The 7474-nt window shown below is 51.8% G+C and overlaps 1 pseudogene; it reads left to right on the top strand.

Moving 5' to 3' along the window:
- The first annotated feature begins 4230 nt into the window (after positions 1 to 4230).
- LOC126991809 (uncharacterized) lies at positions 4231 to 5147 on the top strand (annotated as a pseudogene).
- The last annotated feature ends 2327 nt before the right edge of the window (positions 5148 to 7474 follow it).

Raw genomic sequence — 7474 nt, 5'->3', positions numbered from 1 at the left:
AGCAGAACAAGGCCTTGTAGTGGCCCTGGAGATCCTGGATGAACGGTTCGGGGATGAAAGAGTCTATATGAATCAGTCAAGAGAAAGACTAATTAGAGGACCGACGATCTCGGAGAACGACTATCAGTCCCTCTCCCGAATGTGTGCCCAACTGACGTCGTACATCTCCTTCGCCGAGAACATAGGAAAACTGGCGGAGATCGACAACACACCCACCATCAGGGACATTCTTCTTCGGCTGGACGGAGCGATGCAAACTCGTTGGAACGCTCGGTGGACGGGAAAGAGGGGCAAGTGCACCCAACGTATTAGGGATGTTCTACACTTCGTAAAGAAGGAGACCAAGAGAGTGGAAAATGACCTCCTTTTGACGGAACGCCACGGCACCGAATTGCAGAAGCTATATGGGGGAGAGCGAGGGAGCAAGAATGACACAACCGGGAAGTCTGGAAGAGACACTCCAGCCGCTGGTACAAAACGGGACGCCAACCCTTCTACCAAATCGAGTGGCCACGACGTAGTCCTAACAACACAGAGTAAACCCCTGGCGAGGGCCGGCGGCGACAAGTGCCGTCTATGCGGGGAGATGCACTCCCTCCCCCTGTGTGCTATATTCCGATCGCTGTCTGTGGGTCACCGAAGAGGGGTGGTGAGGGCACAAGGGAGGTGCTTTATGTGCCTCCGAGGCGGCCATCTCGTGAAGGACTGCAGGGCTCGGCCTTGCGACATAGGAGGCTGTAATGGGCGACACTCCAGGTGGCTCCATGACATACCAGGAACCGAATCACCCAGACAGGAGATCGAGAGGCCTAGACATCACGAACGGCCTGCGGCCCCAGGGGGGTCGAACAACAGGGACTGACTAGGGCGAGTAAGCCAGAAGGACTTCGTCACTCATTCAACGGCAACCAAGAGTGGAAGCGTCTTACCTATAGTGCCCGTTCTATTGACCACCGGAGTAGCTGATGCAAGGACGGAGACTTGTGCCTTGTTAGACTCTGGTAGTACCCGTTCATTCTGTGCAAGACGCATTGCAGACCGATTAGGAGTGCAAGAAAGAAGAGAGGCGATAGTCCTTTCAACCTTACTTCAACAGGAAGTCCGAACAACTGCCAGTGTGGAACTAATGGTCACCGGATTGTTCGGGAGGCGGCCAGCGTCAGTCAGACTGACTGGGGTTCTCGTTGTCGACTCGTTTCCTGATGGCTTGACGGAAGCCAAGGCGGACCCAGCCATGACTGCTCTCTGGACACACCTTAAGGACTTAGCACCGATTAACAAACGGGCGGAGCACCTCTCTGTGGAGTTGTTGATTGGACAGGATGCCCCTTCGGCACTGACACCCCTTGAGGTCCGAAGGGGTAGGGATGGAGAACCATTCGCAGTGAGGACAAAGTTGGGATGGGCTATAAATGGCCCACTGCAGCCCACCCGACAGACTACGATGAGCTTCAACGCTTTCGTGGAAGAAACAACAAAGATCCCGGACCCGCATTCAGAAAGGGCTATGCGGTATTTTTGGGAGGTGGATGATCCAGAAGACCCGGAACAACTGGGGAGATCTGTAGAGGATCAACGAGTACTTGAATTGTGGGACAAGGAAGGGGTTCAAGTCATGGGCCATTACCAATATCCCATTCCCTTCAGGGACGATGAGCCAGCCTTGCCAGACAACCTCCCCATGGCTGCAAGACGTCTGGATGGACTATGCGCTAGATTGCGGCGCAACAAGAGCCTCAGGAGTCGATACGTAGAGGAAATGGAAAGTCTGATAGCAAAAGGTTATGCTGAAAGGGTTCCGGGCCAGAAGGGTCCTATAGGGAGGACATGGTATCTTCCACATCATCCAGTGCTTAGCCCAAACAAACCGGAGAAGACGCGGATCGTTTTTGACTGTGCAGCGGTGTTCAAGGGAGTTGCGCTCAACATGCAGGTGATGCAAGGACCCGACATGATGAATGATCTTCAAGGAATTCTGCTCCGCTTCAGGGAAGGCAAAGTGGCCTTATCCGCCGATATTGAAGCCATGTTTCATCAAGTCCTGGTGACTCCGAAAGACAGAGACGCCTTGAGATTCTTGTGGTGGCCACAAGGAGACGTCAACAGACCACCTGTCCAGTACAGAATGACGAGACATCTGTTTGGCGGCGTTTGGAGCCCCGCGTGTGCCGCCTTTGCTCTCCGACAGACACTGAAGGAAGGAGGAAGGACGTCAAATGAACTGGGAAGAAGTTTCTACGTGGACGATCTCTTGCTCTCCGTTGATTCTGAAGGGGAGGCAATGAGATGTGTACAGAAGTTACGAGAAACCTTGCGACGTGGGGGCTTCCGCCTAACAAAATGGATGTCCAACTCCACGGAAGTATTGGCTACGATTCCTCAGCATGACCGAAGCAGCCGTGTCAAGGATATCGACCTTGCTAAGGATGAGCTACCAGAGGACCGGGCTCTTGGTGTCCTGTGGAATTTGGAGGACGACAGCCTCCGCGTCGCGGTAACTGCACCCAACAAACCTTTCACGAAGAGGGGCGTTCTTAGTGCCATGAGCTCCGTCTTTGACCCATTGGGCTTCCTGGTTCCCTTTACTATACGGGCGAAGATGATCTTCCAAGATGAAGTGCGACGAAAGGAAGGGTGGGACGTGCGACTCACGAAGACAGCTGAAGACAGGTGGGTCCTCTGGTTGGCAGAACTACAGAGCATGGTGAGTTTTCGCGTCCACCGCTATCTCTTACCCCCACGATTCGGTCGACTCGTTGGTGCTCAACTTCACCACTTCTGTGATGCCTCAACGAAGGCTTACGCCGCCGTGACCTACGTGCGCCTGCAGGATGACCTTGGATATGTGCACTGTGGGTTTATCATGGCTCGCTCCCGTTTGGCCCCCATCAAAACGACCTCTATACCGCGCTTAGAATTATGCGCAGCTGTACTGGCGACGAGCTCTGACGTGAAACTCCGGAGGGAGCTCACTCTACCGATTGAGAGCTCCACCTTTTGGTCGGACAGTATGATAGTCCTACAGTACATCGCCAGCCCCTCTCGACGCTTCCACACGTTTGTGGCGAACCGCCTAGGCACCATCCACAGACTGACTTCCCCTCCGCAGTGGCGCCATGTGGCATCCGAGGAGAATCCTGCTGACGACGCCACCCGAGGACTGCCTGCACGAACGCTATTAGCAGGTGGACGATGGAGGGATGGCCCCGCTTTCTTATGCCTGCCCATAGACAACTGGCCTCCACTCCCCGGCGGACCCGCAGTGGATCTCGATGGCGACCCGGAAGTGAAGAAAGAAGTTTCTGCCCTCGCGATTGAAGCACAGGAGCCTAACACGATAGACCAGCTACTGTCCCGTTATTCGTCCTGGTATATCTTGCAGAGGGCAGTAGCCTGGATCCGCCGTTTTGCTACCTGGATCACGGAGGGCCGCCCTAGCGGCTCAGGATCCCGCCTTGCAACGGTTGAGCTCCAGGCGGCCCGAACGGCAATACTTAGATATGTGCAGGGGACCCACTACCGAGACGACATTGCGGATCTCCGACGTGGCAAACTGACCAAGAAGAGTAACCTCTACAGGCTGGAACCGATCCTTGACGTCCAGGGCCTTCTCCGTGTGGGAGGTCGGCGGTTGGACACATCAGAAGGTACCGCCCGCAGCAACCCCCCCATTCTCCTCCCAAAGTCCCACCACGTCACAGCCCTGATTGTACGGGACGTCCACGTCTTTCTGGCTCGCCACTCTGGGAGGGAACACACCCTGGCTTGCTTACGTGGCCAGTACTGGGTGGTCGCGGGCCGCCCCTTGATTGACCGACTCTTACGCGACTGTTTCATCTGTCGCCGGGTGAACAGCAAACCGCTGGTACAGCGCCAGGGCGAATTACCGGTGGAACGGATCTCTGCTGATAACCCCCCGTTCACCCACACCGGGGTCGACTGCTTCGGCCCCTTCAGTGTCACCTGCATGAGGCGGTCGGTCAAACGTTTCGGCTGCATCTTCACCTGTCTCAGTTCCCGTGCTGCACATCTAGAGGTCCTGGAGTCCCTTGATGCCGATGCCTTCCTTAACGCCCTCACGCGCTTCATTGCTCGGCGTGGCCCACCTGCAAAACTCTTCTCTGACATGGGGACCAACTTCCAAAGGGCCGATAAGGACCTCCGCGCCGCGGCCAAGGGATGGCGCGACCAGGCCAATGTCGAGGCAGCCTTGCATCGGCGGGCCATTGAATGGGTTTTCCAACCTCCCATGGCCTCACATGGGTGGTGTGTGGGAACGGCAGATTCGTTCTGTGCGTAAGATCATGTCTTCCATCATTGGTTCCCAGCGGATGGATGACGCCAGGCTGCACACCTTGTTCTGTGAGGTCGAAGCCACACTCAACGGTCGGCCAATCACAGCCGCCCCAGGCGATGCTTCGGATCCTGAGGCGCTTACTCCCGATCATCTTCTGCGTGTCGGGGCTGGTCTCCACTTACCTTTGGAGGACCATTCCTTGGGTGATACCTTCCGTCGCCGTTGGACCCACGCTCAAGCTCTGGCTGATCGTTTTTGGAGACGTTGGAGGGCGGAATATCTCCACACCCTCCGCATGCGGCAACGCCGGATAGCACCCACTCGCAACCTGTGCGTCGGCGACCTCGTCCTCATCGCCGACCCACCTTTACCGCGCAACCAGTGGCGCCTTGGCAGGGTCCTTCAAGTCTTCCCGGGGTCCGACGGTCTGGTCAGGAAAGTCCGCCTCCGAACCAGCTCTGGGCCGCTCGTTCGCCCCATCGTCAAGCTTTGTCTGCTCGAGGGTGATGTTGCCCCCTCTCCGCCTTCCTCCTCTATTTCTCTCCAGTGACGGCTACACGCGGCTGGTTGTCATCTGGTTGCTTGCACCCTCCGTGTGCAATCAAGGGGGGAGTGTAGCCGCCGCATGTAGCGGTATGTAGCCGCATGTAGAGAGAGAGAGAGAGAGAGAGAGAGAGAGAGAGAGAGAGAGAGAGAGAGAGAGAGAGAGAGAGAGAGAGAGAGAGAGGCTGATGTTTACGCCCTCGCTGGTCTTTTTGCATAGGGTTAATGTAAGGTTAATAATATAAGGTTAGTAGGGTTAATGTTGTGGATGCTGACATAAGGCTTGTCGGAGGCCCTTTCGGCTCAGGGTTTGAGGAGAGAGTGGAGCAGTAGCAGGACAACGGTGAGACGAGACACACTGAGTTCAATCACACTGTAGTGCTGACCGGAAGGAACCCGACTGTACCCGCAAATGCGTATGTATTAGTGTTATTGCTTATTAATATCTTACTTGCCATATCCATTGTACTACCATATTCATTGTACTAGTACATAATGCCCTCGTAGTTTCCGTATTGTAACGTGTGTGACATTCATCTTGCAGGTTTGACCACTAATCAATAAATGATGTGAGTTCGGCGCAGCGGTATCAGTCACCTTTACTCACTCAAATAAGCGCTGTTATCATCGCGCTTACAGTGTGTGTGTGTGTGTGTGTGTGTGTGTGTGTGTGTGTGTGTGTGTGTGAAGTTCAAGGGGCAGCAGTTGTATGGATTTTGTATTAAAGTGAACCAAATCAGGTTAATGACACACACACACACACACACACACACACACACACACACACACACACCAGGGCGGCGCCAACTCCACCTCGGCCGCCAGAGATCACCGCTAGATGGAGACACAGAACCATATTTTAAAACACATATTTGACAAGGCTTTCGTAGGAGCTTAGGCCATTTCCAGGGGTAGTTTTATGTCCCTGGCGGTAGTTTGACCCTTCTTCTGTACCGTGAACCTAAAAAAACTTATTAGAACCCAATAGATCGCTTCTCTGACCTTTGGAAATTGTTGATGTGAGAGGAGGAAGCGTCTGATAGCACCGACCACAGGCCCGGCCGCCAGATAGAGACACAGACGCGGGCGCCAGATAGAGACACAGACGCGGCCGTCACATCAAGGGGGAAAGTGTCGCCGCGTGTCACACAAAGGGACGTAAAAACCGGAGCCACGAATTACACTCGCTGGTCACAGGGCGCGGGTACTTATTTTTACTTGGAGTTGGAAATCGAGTCACAGATGAAACGTCCATTTAATACGGGGAATTAAGAGGCGTTTTGGGGCTGAATGTGTTTCTTGTTCCTGATCCATTCCGTTCCTCCTCATAACTCCACGATGAAAATTATTAAACAGTGGAATTTGAAATCATACTCCTTTTTTTTAAGTCCTGCCCTCTTTACTGTATAAGAGGACGTCAATTTACTACTATATTTTAAGGACTTCTTGAAATTCCATGTACGAATATCTTGATTCTTAATGAAAAAATATGAAACCTCTGAATTCTAAGTCATGGCAAGGCTTTATTTTATCCTTTTCTTCTTAGTTTTTAAACGTCAATTTACTACAGTCAATTAGGATTTCTTGTCCTGTATACGTCCTGTTCCGTTTCATTCTGTTCCTCTTGATAAATCCACGGTGAAAAAGTTACTAAGCCTCAGAGTTCGAAATGATGCTCCTCTTTTTTAGTCCTGTCTTCTTTATTTTAAAAATGACGCCATTTACTACTATTAATTAAGGGTTTCTTGTTTTACATATCTCCTGCCTTGCTTCACTCCGTTCTTCTTCATAAATCCACGTGACTAAGAATCTGCGGGCCTGGGTTCGAATCCCGGCCTGGACTGTCGGCGTGCAGTCTACCCAGATCATCATCCCTTTCGGGTTGGTCGATAAACGTTAAATGGAGACCCTCTGGGAAGGTAAACTGTGATAACCTGGACATCACACTGGCCTGTGTCGGGTTAATGGTTCCCTCCCACCACACGCTTAAAGGGCCAACGGGACGGAGATGAGCACCGCCGCCACGCGCAACAATAGCGTATGCCCCAACTTTACCTTACCAACACTTATTAGCCGCCCGCTGCGAGGCTGCCTCCCCGCCGCCATTATTACTTCGTCCGCCGCCACCCAGCACACCGCCGGCCCGGCACAACACACAGCGAGACTACCTTCCCCGGGCACGGCGGAGGAAGGATTATGGTGCGGCCTTTCTTGCGTAGGATCCAACAACAACAACAACAAAAATCAACTACAAAAGAAAAAAAATACATAAATAAAAAATAGAATAAAAGAAAAAAGAAAAGAAGAAAATAAATGGAATAAAAAATAAAGTAAATAAATAAATAAGAAAAAAATAGAAATTAGAAAGACAATAAAAATAAAATAAATACAAATAAAATCAAATAAAAGTAGAAAATAAAAGCAATAAAAAATAAAAATGAATAAAAAAAGATAAAAAATAAAATATATAAATAAACAGATATATAAAATAAGATAAATACACCGTCGTAACATGACACTTGCCGTTACAAAATGTTTCTTCTTAAATATTCCCGAGCGGGCATGAGCAGCGCCTTCACACGTGTCCTCGTCTCGCCTATGGACGCGTCTTTAGGAAGTTTTACCTCTTAAGAA

The sequence above is a fragment of the Eriocheir sinensis genome, unplaced genomic scaffold (assembly GCF_024679095.1).
Source record: "Eriocheir sinensis breed Jianghai 21 unplaced genomic scaffold, ASM2467909v1 Scaffold347, whole genome shotgun sequence".
NCBI lineage: Eukaryota > Metazoa > Arthropoda > Malacostraca > Decapoda > Varunidae > Eriocheir > Eriocheir sinensis.
The sequence above is the reverse complement of the archived record's forward strand: the minus strand, read 5'-3'. Positions and strand labels throughout refer to the sequence as shown.